Below are 16,562 nucleotides of genomic sequence, written 5' to 3'. Positions count from 1 at the left end.
TGAAAATTAAGAAAATATAAATGAAAATCTCTTAAAGGATATCATTGTTATACGCTATTTTGTTAATTATTATCGATCATATATTTTTTGGATCAATGTTATATAGAGACCTACAAATTGTTTGCTGTACCAATGTCATGTCAAATCATAACAAAGAAAAATATCTTCATATTATATTTTATGATAAACATTCAGTTATTTCTGCGAAGAAATAATAAGAAAATTCGGTCTTAAATTTATCTCTTTAAAACATAAATCTTCCATTCCAAGCAAATATTTTATTTACCTTGGGCGAATCTATTACATAAGGTGCTCACCTGTATCGTTCTAGCGTATCAGAGCGCTTATTCCCGATGCTTTCCGACGGGCTAGGAGGCATAAATCCAGCCTCTCCTTCCGATTTCTTATTGAATCTCAACGAAAAAGTTTTTCTGAACTTCTGCAGCATACTTTCTGTTATTTACAGAAAAATATATATTAAATAGATTTTCCATACATAAATATTGCTTGAAAATAGATATTGAAATACTTTTATTTGACATCGATTAGGATGTAAGATACATGATTTTTACTCGTTAGATATCGAACATAAATATTTTACTTTTATGGACTTTTATAGAATTTTTAAAGGCATTTAGCACTCGGCCATTCCTGAAAATAAAGCTGTAGACTCATATTAAGAAGGATTTGACCCTAATTACTTTATAAATGTAAATAATAATGTTATAAATAAAAATAATGTTTCTTAAAAGAATTAAACATTGAATAATTAAAGATTCCAATTTCCAAAAATAAAAATATGATTATCCTGTTCTCGTGTTGAAACTTTTAGAACAATGTTTGAATGGTATGTATTATTACATTTTATATATTCTTAATCTAGAATTGTAATGATTTCACTTCTATTTACTTTAAATAAATTACTGAATTTTATTATAAAAAATATTATAATTGAACACAACTAACGGTTTAATTAAATGGAAACGTATAAGCAAAATGCTTTCGCCTATATTTTCATATATCGCATAATCATTGCTCATTATATATTAATAATATAATTAATTATTATATTTATCATTGTATAGAAAATAACTTCTATCCAGCTAGCTAAAATGAATCAGTTCTTCCATTTATTAGACAATTATTCAATAAACTTAGCTTACATGTGGTTGGGGTAAAAAGGACTAATTAAACCTTTACCCTGGCAAAGTCATAAAAAATGAAAAATAGTGAATGAAAATGTAAATCCAGTTACAAAAAAATAGTTTACAATAATTAAATTAAAATGATAGTTATTCCAACTCTGCTGATAAATATTTCCGAAGAAATACCAGATCAAGTTATATACAAGTGTAATCTTTGTAAAAAATGTGCCCGTGAAATTTATATTTTGCATTGGTTAAATATTTATAAGGGAATTGTTTTGTGTTTTTTATGGATAATGAATAAAGAAAAAAGATAGTAATGTGAAATAAAATTGTATCAAAAATAAATTTAGTACAAATTTCTAAAATAATTTCCAGCTATTATTAAGTAAAATCCTTTCAAAATTAAAAATCAAACATTGGATCTGTTTGTCACCTGCCTGTCCCATTTTACCCCGCCCATGGGGTAAAAAAGACCAAGTGACAAATTTTTGAAAAATAGAAAAAAACATTTCTACAATGTTGAATAAATTGTAAGTTTTACTGAACATAGTCTGATATTTGTCTGTTTTTTTCGTAGTATTTGTTATAATGTAACTCGTCTGGATTTTGCAATATAATTGCTCAAAGTCAAATTGGACCTTTGTGCCCCGCTCTACCCTACTCATAAAGGTATTCTACTGTAGAAATTCACAAAAATCGGTTTTTCTTTTGTTTCAGATTTTCAAAGTTTAACTATTTATAAATATGTGTATAAGAAGATTTTTTAAAATTTCGAAGATACAAGGTGTTTGGCCATGATAATCTTCTTCTGTTTTCTTCCTTTTGCAAAACTTTAAACGCGTCTTTCTCAAAACCGTCTTTTTCAATATGATGCCCATGATTTCTCGATTTCTACTGAACCGATTTACTTTAAACTTTTCAAAACATCTTTTTTGTGGACTCCTCTCTGGTATATACTAGGCACATCCCCAAATTCCAATGTTTACTATATTTAAAAATTCGAGAAACTCAAAGTGATTAAAAACGGCCTTTTTTTAAACATTTTCTCAAATATTTTTTTTAACTTGTCCGTAGTATATACCATAGCAACAGCATTCTGGATTAGTAATCTTTTTTTTTTTGAATCGGGGTTACTATGAGGGCTGCAATCGTGTACATGATTATGTCAAAATTTTGGGACCCTTATTAACTTTGTTCTTGTTTTTACTTTTTGTGTACTATTGTAACATTGATGAATAAATTATAGAAAATAATAATAAAAACATTGGTTGTCTCTTCTTTTACACTGATTTAGAAATGACTTACAATTAATGCCCCTACACTAGAATACCCCCTTAATAATAAATAAACTCAAATATATCAAACTATGAACTAACTAAAATTCATAGCATAATATTTAATGAACAAAATGTGCAATTGGAAAATTATTATTCAATTTATATATTAAAAATACTCTATCAAATAATTAGTATAATTAAGAAAATTGTAAGTTTTTATATTCAGGAATTTGCACAAGAAGAATAAAGAAAGTGTAATGATTTCAACTTTAATCGCGGTCGTGCAAAAAATTGCCGCATTAGATACTAAATAACTAAATTAAAAAAATGCACTTCAGCATAATTGCATCCAATCATTCCCTATATTATTTTTTAAACTTCATGAATGTTTGACTTGGACATGCAAGGTGCGTACTATTGTTGAAATTACCTGTAATCCGAGCTTGTTCGTCGTTGGCGATCTCCGAAGGCGCACGTGTTGCCTCAATAGCGGCTGGAAGGTGCGGTGTAGAAGCCGCCAACAGACGACTCTGCGGCGCCATGCCCCGAGATGGCTGCCAAGCAACAAACACCAACAATTAGATAAATCTTAATGGACATTTTATGATAATTATAGGTGTTTAACATATTTATTGTTAAAGGTTACATGCACTTGAAGACTAATTAATATGTTTGGATGTCTTACAGAAATATATACTCATGAGAAAAAAATAGAAAACTAGTGGGGTGTATGGCATCGTGCCTTAAGGCAAATTGCTGGAACTTCCCGTACCGTAAGAAAATGTTTGAGGAAACGCTTCTCCCAATCATTACTAATTGAATGTTTTTTAGATCATTCAAATCGGATACTCCGTTCTCTCAAAAAGTCGACTTCTACTTTCTGCACTCTTTGCTCCGGATCTCCGAAACGGCTGGACCTGCCTTCGCCAAAAACTAATCAGCTCTTTTCCCTATCAATAGAAATCGAATATTTTTGAACCATTCAAATCGGTTGATCCGTGCGCCCGAAAACGTGACTGGAAATTTGTATCCATACATACATACATACATACACACACACACATATCAATTTTTTCTGAGGTTTGCCAAAACGTTCAGAAACCTTCAAACGTCGAGAAATGTAAAAAATTTCGATTTTCGGCCCATTACAATAACTTATTAACTACGGGATGTTAATTAGCAGATTTTGTTTTCAATTTATGTATAATGAATAAAAATTATCTTTTTAATAATCGCTATTATAATAAATAAACTCGTAATTTTAAAAACTGTTTTATCTGGTCTAAATAATTTTTAATATTATTAAAATAAAATAAATGTTAATTTTATTATTATTGTGAAAGCTGTCTTATGAATTTATACTAACAATAAGGGGCAGATTCAGCCGTAAAATGAACCAATGTTATGCAAAGGCTATGTTACGTAGCCTTTCTCATATAAAATGGTACTAAAACTAGTAAAATGCTATGTATTTGCTTGCGATCAGTAGTTTCACACATAAAATGTAACATCACTCATATTATTATGCCTCATCACAAAGATGCACTTATGATAAGAATGTGCGTGTTTTAGCTTAGGCTTTTTCTATCTAAAACGCCTGACAGCACAGCAATCACATAGTATTTTGACAGTTTTTAGTGCCACTTTATACTTTAAACTCTACGTAACACAGTATTGCCATAACAACATTGATCTATTTTACGGCAGAATAGGCCCCTAATTTATTTCATAAAATTTCACATCACATTACAATAATTCCCTTATAAATACAGTTTTTATATATGCTATACAGCTCTATATTTAAATCATTATGCACTTATATATCACTTAGTCGTTAATTCTCGGGATAGAACATAATTGCATGAGTTGGTATCTACAAACTGACAAAAAGTCTTTGTCTTTGCGGTTCGATCGAGCGTTTCATATATAAAATCTAACCTTCAAATGGCACTAATAACAAATAACAAATGTTATTAGTAATATCATATCATATCATAAGTGCAACTTTCTGTTGTCATAACATATAGATGAAGTCGAATTAAAGGTAATATTTTGACGCTTGTGCCATTTGGAGGTTAGCTTTTATGTATGAAATTAAATATATTTATACCTATATAAAATATCACTTTATTATTAAAAATCTTGGATGTTTATGAAGACATTGTAAAATAAATTAAAATCAGTCTCTATCCATAGCGTGTTGTTATTGATCCTTATAAATTCTATGTAATATTATCTAATAAAAAAGTTTGTTAAAAATGTATATGTCCTTATATGCGCCGGTTTTAAGAATGATCTTAAACACTCTATTTATTGTATTATTTGATTACAATCATTCTTGTTTTTTCGCTAACTAAAATACCTGTTATTGAACATTTGAATATCAATATCAACATTATTAATTGAATATTTTTGAAGTTAAGTTAGCTTTTCAATTAAAATATTAGGTAGTTTTATAATAAATTCCCAAGTTAATAGATCTGTATCTATATAAAACATCACTTATTTAAATTATACGAAGTCTACAAAAACAATGCAATTAAGTGGTATTATAAAATATAATTTAAAACAGTTATAAAGTATACACATCTATAACCGCTTTGAAGCGCTGTAGAGTAAAAAATAAATTTAAATTAAAGCCCAATTTGCTTATAATAATTTGATAACTTGTTCACTAAAAGCTAGATGTGTATCAAACCGTTATGGCATGACAATAGAAAGTAAAGCATTATAATAATAGAATCCATTTCGAATTGCGATTAAAACTTTATGCGTACCTACACCGAAACTCTTTTCACACAAAAAGCTTTGTCCATTCAGAAGTTCATTTCCTCGTTACTTAACTTTTCCATTGACGTTGGCAAAAGATATTCCTATGGATTCGCGGTTTTTAAATTAAATTCTTGGCTCTATTATCATTGGTGTCGCGAAATATGTGATTTCGAACAATGGCGAAACCCCTACATCTTGTTCATTAGACAGGTATCTGTTTACAATGTAACCACTTTATAATTCTGAACTTACGTCTTGCGATTTGCGATACGCTCACACAACACAAGCGGCGCGTTTCCAGCGCTATTGTATATTAAACATTTGTTACACCCGCGCCTGATAAAGTCTTGGCAAGGTACTCAGGAGGAAGTCGAAGTGAAGGCAAACATTTCAATATGCAAGAAATTTTAGTGGAAATGCATATAATTGAAGAAAATACTTGATATACAAAATATTTATTACAATAACTAGTAATTCGTCAAAAAATAATACTTTTAATCGTAAGGATTTTCCCTCGAAGATCTTTGTCATTTCAACGATAGTTTGTCAGAAATACGAATAATCTCTATACAAAAAAAATATGTTCTGTGAAATTCATAATAACTAATTGCAGCAATTCTTCAATAATTTAATATATTGCTATAATTAAAATTAAAAAAAAAAACATTATTCATTCATGTTAATAAGCTTAAGAAAAGACCTTACCCTAATAAACTTCAAACGTGAGAAACTTATTCAAAAAACTAATTTTATTGACTTAGTAAGATTGCCTTTCCTTGAAAGAGAGATTACTTTGTAATAGAATACTTTCAAGAGACTACTTTTGTAATAGGGACTTAAATATGTACCGAGCAGAACCTATACCCATTTCCAATTATTTTTTAAATTTTATGTTTACGATCGATATCAAGAATTTGATCATAGTTTGGATAAAATATAAAGTATTTTTATGCCTATAAAAAATTTAATTCAAAAGGAACTAAATGAAAAAAAACCGCGACTCAAATTTCAGACGGTAACTCAAAGTAAAGAAAAACTGTCAAAGTCATTGAATAGAATAGTAAATGAGGTAAAAACAAAATCAGTAATACAGAAAAATTTCTACTAAACATTTAATATTCGGTTGATTGAATTTGATTCGAATTGATTGACTTGGCATGAATTGTACTTAAAGAATAAAGTTATTTAAGAAATTAGAAGTAAGAAGAAAAAACAAAAATATAGATATAGAAAGAAGAAAGAAGAAATCATAGATTAATAAAATTAGTATATTGTAAACAAAAAAATTAATAGAATATGATAGATAAGAATAGTTTCGTTTGATTTGTTTGAAAAGATTTTTGTTCCATATTATATTATATAACAGAAGAAGTGAGTATGTAGGTTTTTGTATACCTATCACATGATACTAAAACAATAACATTTGAAACATTATTGATTGTATAAATTAAATAAATTATATAATAGAAAAAAAAATCACAAAAAACCATATTAATTGTTGGAGGTAGCTTCTAATGATATTTATTAAGTATGACTGTCGTAAGTTATAGACCCATCACAATAGATCGATTGTTACTTTGTTTGCATTTTTTAAAAAAATTCCTTGCTTGCTTTTTTATAACTTCATATATAAATAGTATATTCAATCGGTTGTGTAGATAATGATTGGATACATAATGATAAGTAATGGGGTTTTTCTTTATTCCGAGTATCATTCTCAATGCTTTTTTGTATAAATTGTAATTTAATTTGCAAGAATTATTACATTTAAATATCTTTCATCATAAATGGCCTACAAACTATTTTTTTTATATTTAAGGGCCAATATGATATTTAAGAGCTAATTCTACGATAACATGAACCGTAACACAGCTTTGTTATGGCAACGCTATATTTGTTATAGAATCTAACCTAGAAAACGCACAAGCGTCAAAAAAACGAAGGTCATAATAACTGCATCTTTGTAATGTGTCATGATAACTTAGGTTTTACGTGTGAAACGTTTGATCGCACAGCAAATACATACCCATTTTGACAGATTTTACTACGAATTTATATGAAAAAACGTAACATATCGTTGTTTTAACTATGTCTATGTTACGGCCTATTTTATTGGAGAATTGGCCCAATAATCTTCACTCTTTTATATAGAAAAGTTTTATTGAATAGACTTCAAGCTTTTAACCTCTTAAGCATATGTGCTCAAAATTATGGAACTTACATGGTTATGTCTACTTATCGATCAAAGGGTATATCAATTTGATATAAATTTTTAAATTGCGAACCGCAGTAACTGCGCCATTTACGTGTCCATTAATATTTAGATATAGAGAAGCATATAAAACGGTTCAGTGAGAACAGTATAATAATAATCGTTTACACCGAAACCTTTTAACAAGCATCGTCAAGGCACAAAACGTCCGCACACAAAACATTTTATGACCCGATAACATTTTTGCCCTGACCGCCGCCGAAGCCGCGAGTATAAAATCGTTATCTGAACATAACATAACCGCCGCCACCTTCCGTGGGTGGAAGGTGATTAATGTCTGCAATGTACACGCAGAACACATTTCTTAGCGTTTACATTGCGACACAATTCACAATACAGGTTTGATTTTATAACTGAGGGCTGGTGAATATTTTTAGGAATTAATATTGAAACAATAACAGATACAGCAAACATATTTATATTCCAATTTATACCAATGGCATATAGCTTTTAACGCAAACCAAACCAACATAGATGTTTCGATAAAATTTCAAACTAAAATACTCAAGCAAATATCCAAGAGGTCTAAATATGCTCCATATTGTCTACTTTTCATTTATTTTTTTATACTTTTAAATGCGATCTATTATACTAGGTCATTCAGTAATTGTTTTGACGTAATTATATAGCTTTTTCGAATGGATGGCAACCCAGTTGTGACTAATTACACTTGAAGTATTTGTTGACATTTTTATGATTATGTTCAACTATACCCACGAGAGGCGATTTTTATTGGAGATTATGGGACCGATTCTGCCGCAATTTTATGATAAGGTCATGTTATGAAGAATTTTCCATAGTAATATAGACAAAAGTTATGCGGTTGGTGTTCAGTCAGGCGAATTTCTCAAGTTTTCTGATACAAAACATAACCTAAAAGCCGCACAAATGTCAAAAAAACGATGTTAGATAAGTGTGTGTTTCTTATACCTCTAGATTAACATACGAGTGACGTTGCAGATTATGTATAAAACGCCGGAATGAACAGCAAATACATGATATTTTGACAGCATTCAGTATGATTCATTCGCATAATGTATGGGAGTCGGAGCGTAACATAGCTATGCCGTAACATTTCTCTGTTATGCGGCAGAATCGGCCCATATATTTGATATCTATAACATCAACTGGAAATTTGACATCAAAACTGCCTGATGTCAAACTTAGCCTGGATGGGATGGAACCAGCCAATCCGGGATTAGTTCTATGTCTGAATCGATTTCGTCCCCGTTGGGCTCAATTATTTGCTTGATATAAGATATGAAATCAATTGTTCAGAATATACAAGAAAATATTGAAATCACAAGATAAAAGAGAATATCTACATAATGTATTAATTCAATTGTTCAGAAGATAACTACATCCAGTTATACTCTTCACGATGGTGTGGTATATAATGATAAAAACATAAAAGAAAACATGTTTTTTATTTATTATTTATTATAATAAGTCATCAGCATATTTGTGTTATATTGGCTAATTCGCCAAAAAACTAATATTAACACAATGATAAAGAACTGTACTTGAAAATATTAGAAGGATCACCCGAAAAAACCGCGAAGAATCCACTAACTGGAATATTTGACTTAAATGCCCCTTGAATTAAGCTAGTTTGTAAGTAATTCAATTTTAATTCATGATATTTATCTAATTTATTTCAAATCTCAATTATAAAATGCCAACCGTTGGGCAATAACATTTTTAAATATCCTTTTAGACAGATTGTCATAATATGTGAGAAAAATATTGAATTCATAGTGTGGCCTCATATCGGATCTAAGTTCCAATGAAAAACAACACCGAAAAATGTATAATAATAATTAAATTATATTATGAAACTGCCCATTTACTTTATACTTTATTTATTTATTTTTGAAGTATTTACGTTATAAAGTAAATGTTCCAGAAAATAATATAATTAAATAATATCAGCTTGTGAGTTAATTAATATCGTTTGTTATTATTTATTAATAGTTTATATTATAGAAGAAATATAATCAGTATTTTATATCACATTGTACATATTCAGATTCGTACAACAATTATAGGGTTGCAAAGATGCCTGATTTTGGAGATAGTTATCGGCATTTATATTATTAGCACTATTTTGGTATATTTATAAATTCCTGACTAATTTTATTTGTTATATACAGAATATGAAAAAAATATTACTGAAGAATAAAATCATCTCTATATACATAGAAAATCTATCAAAATCTATTTTAAATCGGCGTTACAGCAGAAGAGTAAATTAGAGCCCGACATTGCAATTATTATGCATATTAACCCAGTACCTAGGTCTATACAAAACTTTATATAAAAATTAAAAAAAGTATCTATGTAGCGTAAAATGTAACAAGTATTGTTATTTTTTAGAAAGAAAAATTTTCATTACTTTTGGGTTACCATTGCACGAATACGTGTTTGAGAAAGACATACCCAAATTTCACGGTCGATTTTATACTCGGAAGCAAAATGATTTACAACTACCCTGTCGCACGCAACCGTCAATAAAAACAATAATTTCACAGATGTGAATTTCTTCTCACATTTTGAATGAAATGCTTTGCTGTTTTTCCTTCTTTGCGACTTCAAACGAGGAAAAGAGCCGTCGGTTATATTTATTATTCCGATGGTATTTGGTATTTCTTGCGCAATATCTATGCGGAGATATCTATGATGGAATTTCAGATGGCGTGTTTAGCAGAAAAAATAGATGAAAAACGATCCGGCACGAGATAAATCCTATTTCATTATTCTAGTAATCTAGTAATCTTGGAAATATATCTTAAGCATGGTACTAATCTGGATGAAATGATTTCAATCTGGGAATAATTTATCTCTGGCAGTAGAATATTCATCTCTAGTTTTTTTTCTAGAGTAAAGAGTACATTTAACATAAATAGAAGTTTACTCTGTATAATCCTTGTGGCATAAATGCATTAAACTGATTTTTAAGATAAAAGACAACTAAAGCAAAAATTGATGTCTGTATTTAGTGTTATTATTATAGTGTTATTACTAATTATTTTAAATTTTGCAAGCAGTAAATATGAAAGTTATAATATTTCACTAAGAATCGAATAAATGTATATGGGCCATATTATAAATTTCTTCACTTTGATCTTTGATCATTTGTTTAGTGAATTCCCGAAGTTTTTTCTTATTTACTAAAATTTTTTATAAAATATTTTGAATATGAGAAACTAACTTAAAATAACTTAGTTTTATTACATAGTGGAGACTGGGTGTGGTTGTGCCAGGGTTCGGTAGTGACAGTCGTCATAACAGTAAAAATATACTGATTTTGAGATAGGGTCCAAAGGAAGGAAGATGAAGTATGATTAGTCGAACAAGTTTCCTTTGAATAAATGCCTCACATTGACATGATCTGTAGACCGCGTTGCTTTCAAAGAGTTAAGAGTAAGTTTTTATGTTCGAATTCTTTTAATAGTAATTCTTTGTTGCACTTTGTTTATTACCATTTACTTTAATTTTCTCCCAAATAACTGTTAAATTAACAAAATTATTGCTGACCAAAAAAGTGGCACAGCCGTACCCAGTCTTGCTTATTGTTAGTGTAGTAACATAAAAACATTACGTCATTATAAATTTTTGTCTAACTAAAATTTCATATAGAAAAAAATAATTTAATAGAAAATAAACGAGTATGAGATGATCAATGAAATAATATACCAATAAACAGAGAAAGTAAAATCAAATTGTAACTTTTCATGTAGAGATTAAAAATACTGTACTATTTAAAAATATAGTCAAAACTTCAAAACGTGTATTCCGTTGCCAAGTAGTTTATTTATAAAATAGAAACCAGGTTGCAGACGAAATATTGAATCAAATCGGAGTGCGCTTGGAACACAAGTTATGCGAGGCGACATTTGACTGATGATACAGATTGCATAATTCCCGTGATTTCTAAAATAAGAACACTATTTATTACCAAAATTATTATTTTGTTTTAAACATACCTAGTTATGTCCATCAATGACGAAATAATTTTATCAGTTCTTCTTACAATCAACTAACTCAAAACATTAATTGTAATAACAGAAGTAATAAAACACTGCAAAATGATTTTTGTTATGACGTTCGACTTTGAAGTGGAATTTCAAAACAATGTTGACATTGAAATGAAATTTGATATGTTATTATAAAAGTGTTACTGATATAAGAACATTAATAAAACAACAAGTAAAAATACTGAGAATATTTTGTTCGTCATTATTATTAAATTTATTTAAATTAAATGATAACGTTTTTTTTTCTTTAGTAACAAATTTTAGTAATCACTTTGACTAATAAGTATAAATTTACAAAAAATAAAAATTACTCTATATTTTTTTGATTGAGACCCAATTTGAGGGAAAATTCAGTTAAATAATATTTAAAATCAAAATATTATTCAAATAAACGAGTTTTAATATTTGAATGTATATGCTGATTTTATTATTTAACTAAATATAAGAATTTAAATAATATTTCATTGAAGATATATGTTAGTTAAACATTATTTTTATTTTAAAATCTTTATATTTTTATATACAGAAAAAAAAACAAATTTAGATTTAGTTTTATAGATGAGCCAGCCGTGGCGTATCTGGTAAGGCATTGGGTTAGCTCTAACTAGTCCCGGGTTCGTTCCCAACCTCGGACTTGCTCGATATCAAGCAGTATATATCACAATTTCACTTGAGGTTATAATATAATCTACATAATACCAATTCAAGTGAAAATATAAAGACGAGTGATTAGGCGCTGGATATATCTTCCGATGAAAATAACAAATTAGAAATGTAAGTTAGCATACACAGCTCTAATTCTTTGAAAATAAAAATTTAATAATAAAAAAGATCAAATCATACATACCCAAGCAAATAAAATGAATTTGATATCCGCGCATTTATGATTTTCGCTGCGCTGTTTTTTTCACAAGTTTTATTTATTGTGTATTTGTTGGCTTTGTATACACTTACATTAGTCATATACATTTTATACGTTAATTTTACTGTTTTTTTTACTGATTAATTTTTTTGATTGTATATAGCGTATGTATGTAATTATATAACGCATCATATATCCTTTTTCATCAATAATGTTATAAAATTGGTTGGGAGGAAAATTTTTTGCCTTACAATCTCTCTCCATAGTTCTTGCCTACCCTTTTCCCATTTTTTGCACTGCATAATGGCCTACTCAGCATCCGCCCTAGTCGCTCCACCCAAGCAATAGCACAAGTTAACAGAAAGAAAATCTCTGTTAATTCAAAAATATGTAAATGCACTAAAAGTTTCTATAACACTTATTTAAATGTTATAGAAATAGAAAATAATCATTAGATGTTAGAAACTTAAGGTTCCGTTTAAACTCCGTTTTAAGACGTGTTATTTTATAAGAATCAGAAATGGCATATCATAATTCATTCAATAGCCAAATTTATTAATTGTTATATCAACTGGTGTAAAACATTGTAAAAATTAGAAAAAAAATCTAAAAGAAATCCTGAATTAAACCACTAATAATGCTCAAATGATAATAAAGCGCATCGTCGTATGGCACATAGTTATTTTTCCTTAAAAATGAGATAAAGATTAATTTGAATAAATATCATTTTAGCGTACTATATAATGAGATCACACTTTTAATTGCCATTAACGTTTAATAAATTTTTGAAAGACTTTTTTAAAACATGTTATTTTTTTTAATGATATAAAATTCATATTATTAAGTCGTAGTCTGCAAGCAATTAAAAACCAATAGCGGTACTTAACGACCCAATTAAGATAAGATAATAATCTGTTCCAAATATTTGAATCCAATTATAAAATAGCAAAATGCCATAGATGTCAAAAATGCAATACAGAATTTAATAAATGGTCCCGAACTCCGAGAGACCGAGACGTACAATGCACGAGAGACCAATAATCCAGTTATATTTAGCGACATGTCAAAGTATGAGTAACATATTCAGTGTGCATTCTAAATCAAGTTTTGTTTGCCTCTCTAGCTTTGAAATACAATTTTCAATAAAATCCAATTAGACTACAGTATAAGTTATGCAAAATATTGCTTCGAGGTTGGAATAAGATAACACAAATATGATGAATACAAACCAACCACTATACTACTAATAACAAACATGTTGACAATTTGATTACTGAGAAACAGAATAGACACTGATTCCAATCACACTTTGACCTTTCACAACTTTATTTCTATTGAAATCAAATTTTTGATCTAATTTAAATGAAAATTCATAGATGTACATGTATGAAACATTGAAGACAAATCGAAATGATATGTATACAAAGAGATTTTTTAAATTTTTTCTCAAACGTACTGGTTGATGAAGACTAATTTAAATTTTCCATGCATTTAAATCTAAAATTAATATAATTAAATGAGAGAGTCATATTTACATTTTTTCCTGGAAACAGCACAAAGCAATACACATAATAAACGCTAATGTTTAAGATGATGAATTTCTTACAAAAATCTCCTACAGTTGATGACCAAAAATAAAAAAAAACTCTGTTGATTTGGACTGTCATCGTAAAATATATTAAAATCTTTCTTAATCAATCATCTAAGATATTTCAATACCATTATTAAAATTAACTTTATACTTTAAGCAAAGTCCATCTAAATATTACTTGTAAGTAATATTGCATATTTTAATAGAGTGCATTACAAACGAATTATAATAATACCAAAGGCTCTATGTATTTTATATTAAACGTTTATCTAATTAGTTGAAAGTTAGCGGTCTGAAATTAAACAACTTATATTAATTATATGATAATAAGAATTCTTCATTAAAGTTTTAAGTACGTAATTCATTATGTACAAATTTATAAAACAATAAACATGTATGTACAAACAATAAAACTATAAACTATAAACTATAAACAGAATATAGTAAAAGATCAGTAAAATATATACAAGCAAATGATAATGAATGTTATTTACTATATCTGCTGTAACAATAAATACAAAGTTTTATATTTACATCTTAATTCAAATTATAATATTTGTATTAATAATTATTTTTGCATATATGTTAATAGCTAAAGTCTATTCTTGAATATATTTGTTTTAATTAGCAGTATATAGCAAACAAAATTTCATTTAGAGCTCACTTAATTCCTAGCAATATTACCATTTTCCAATTTCCAAATATGTGATTTGGATAAAAACTGATAGAATTTATTTTCTTCTAGTAATAATCTCGATAAAATCTCGATAAAAAAATATCTGATCCAAAATTCGTAATTAATTAAAATATTTTTTTAGTGATGGACATTCTGTTTTGCTTGCATCTCAAGTTTACAATCAAAAAATATAATCGCAAAAAGTGAAATTAATAGTTATTAAAAATCCGGGCTCAATATAAGACAATCGAAAAAGAATAATGTTATGTGAAAAAAATCACAACAGAGATCGACTTGCCTTACATTGTTTAACAGTTCTATTGTATTTACAAAACTGATAATTAATAATCACTTATAGTATTAAGATTTGGAATAATTCCTTTTCCAGAACCCGTCGAGTAGTGGTAAAGAACATGGGCTAACAACTGGTAGTTCGATCTAAACCTCGACAGCTTAGTATCAAGCAATATGAACTTTTACTTGATAGTCTATCTTGATTCTGTTTTTTCCAGTTTAATATCAATTTACTTAAAATAAATAATTTTAGTTTATCAATTACTATAATTTATAATTCTTCTAATAAAATCAGTAAATCATCGTCAATTCATATCGTTTGTACCATAATGTGGCAAATAGAAAAATTTATTCACCATATCTGCTTTATCTATAACGTATTATTGAAATTAATGCAACAAGAGTAAATAGATCTATGTAGAAATATACTGCTTCAATATAATACTTAATTACTTACATAAAGTGAATTATACAGTTAATATTTCATATAGAACTATTAGATACGATAAATTATGCAACAAACAAAAAAGTACCTATATTGTATAAAATAATTACACTTTGGAAAATGCTCCTGTGTAACAAAAAGCAACTTTCTTCGAAGCTCGTTGAGAAAACAATATTCTAGAATTTCCATCGTGAAATATATTCATATAAAACACTCAGAAAGAAAATCGTCGATTTACGAAGTGAAAATCTAAAAGGGATGCTGCAATCACGAAGCTCTTGTGTTCTTTACGTTCGAGTAGGTTTCATAATCTTCACCCTTACTAGAGAATTAATCTGCTCTAGACATTACAGGGATAATATTGTTCCATGGGTATGAATATCATTTGAATCTTTTGCTTTGATTTTATTATAAGAAGACTTTCGACATTTGAATAATCTCATCAGTCATTTAATAACTTGATTTTAGAGAATCATAAAGTGAATGACAATATTTGCAACTAGGTTCAGCTCATATTTATATTTTAAACAAGGCTGAGAAATTACGAAGGGATTAAGGCATCTAGAATTTATCCACATATACACAGAAATAAGTTCGGCGATGTATTGTTATTTATAACATATATTTATTTGCAATATGTTACAAATTAATAACAAAATATATAAAAATATTCATGAATTCAAATTCTATGCTTTTTACTTTGAATTATTATTGGGGTGACCATACGTCCCAGATTTGCTGGGACAACCCCGGATTTCAACCAAGCGTCTTGTATTATTTTAGATGCAATATTTATCTCGGATCCATATATTCTGTCTCGGATTTTCCTAAATTTTCAAAAAGATACTTATATTTAATATACTTCAACTAGCATTATTTTTACAAAATTTAAACCAGAAAATGTGCATATGGCACTAGAAATAGAAACACTAAAAGCGATCCTAAAATTAATTATGAAGAAACTTTAACGGACTTATACGATGCTTAATAGCAATTGTATAAGTCCGTACTGTAACTTAAAATTTTGAAAGTTCTATAATTTTGTGTGTTTAATTTTTTTTAAAATTTGTAAACAGTTGAAGAATTAGAAAGATAACATCGCTTTTGAAATTTTTAATTTTTTTTTAAATTTTCAGAATCTTGACAAGGAACCCAAAGAAATATAGATATTCGCTTATTATTAAAATA

Source organism: Ctenocephalides felis, unplaced genomic scaffold (assembly GCF_003426905.1).
Source record: "Ctenocephalides felis isolate EL2017-DRISC unplaced genomic scaffold, ASM342690v1 CF-g0.4_SCAFFOLD_01604, whole genome shotgun sequence".
NCBI lineage: Eukaryota > Metazoa > Arthropoda > Insecta > Siphonaptera > Pulicidae > Ctenocephalides > Ctenocephalides felis.
Note: the sequence above shows the minus strand (reverse complement) of the source record.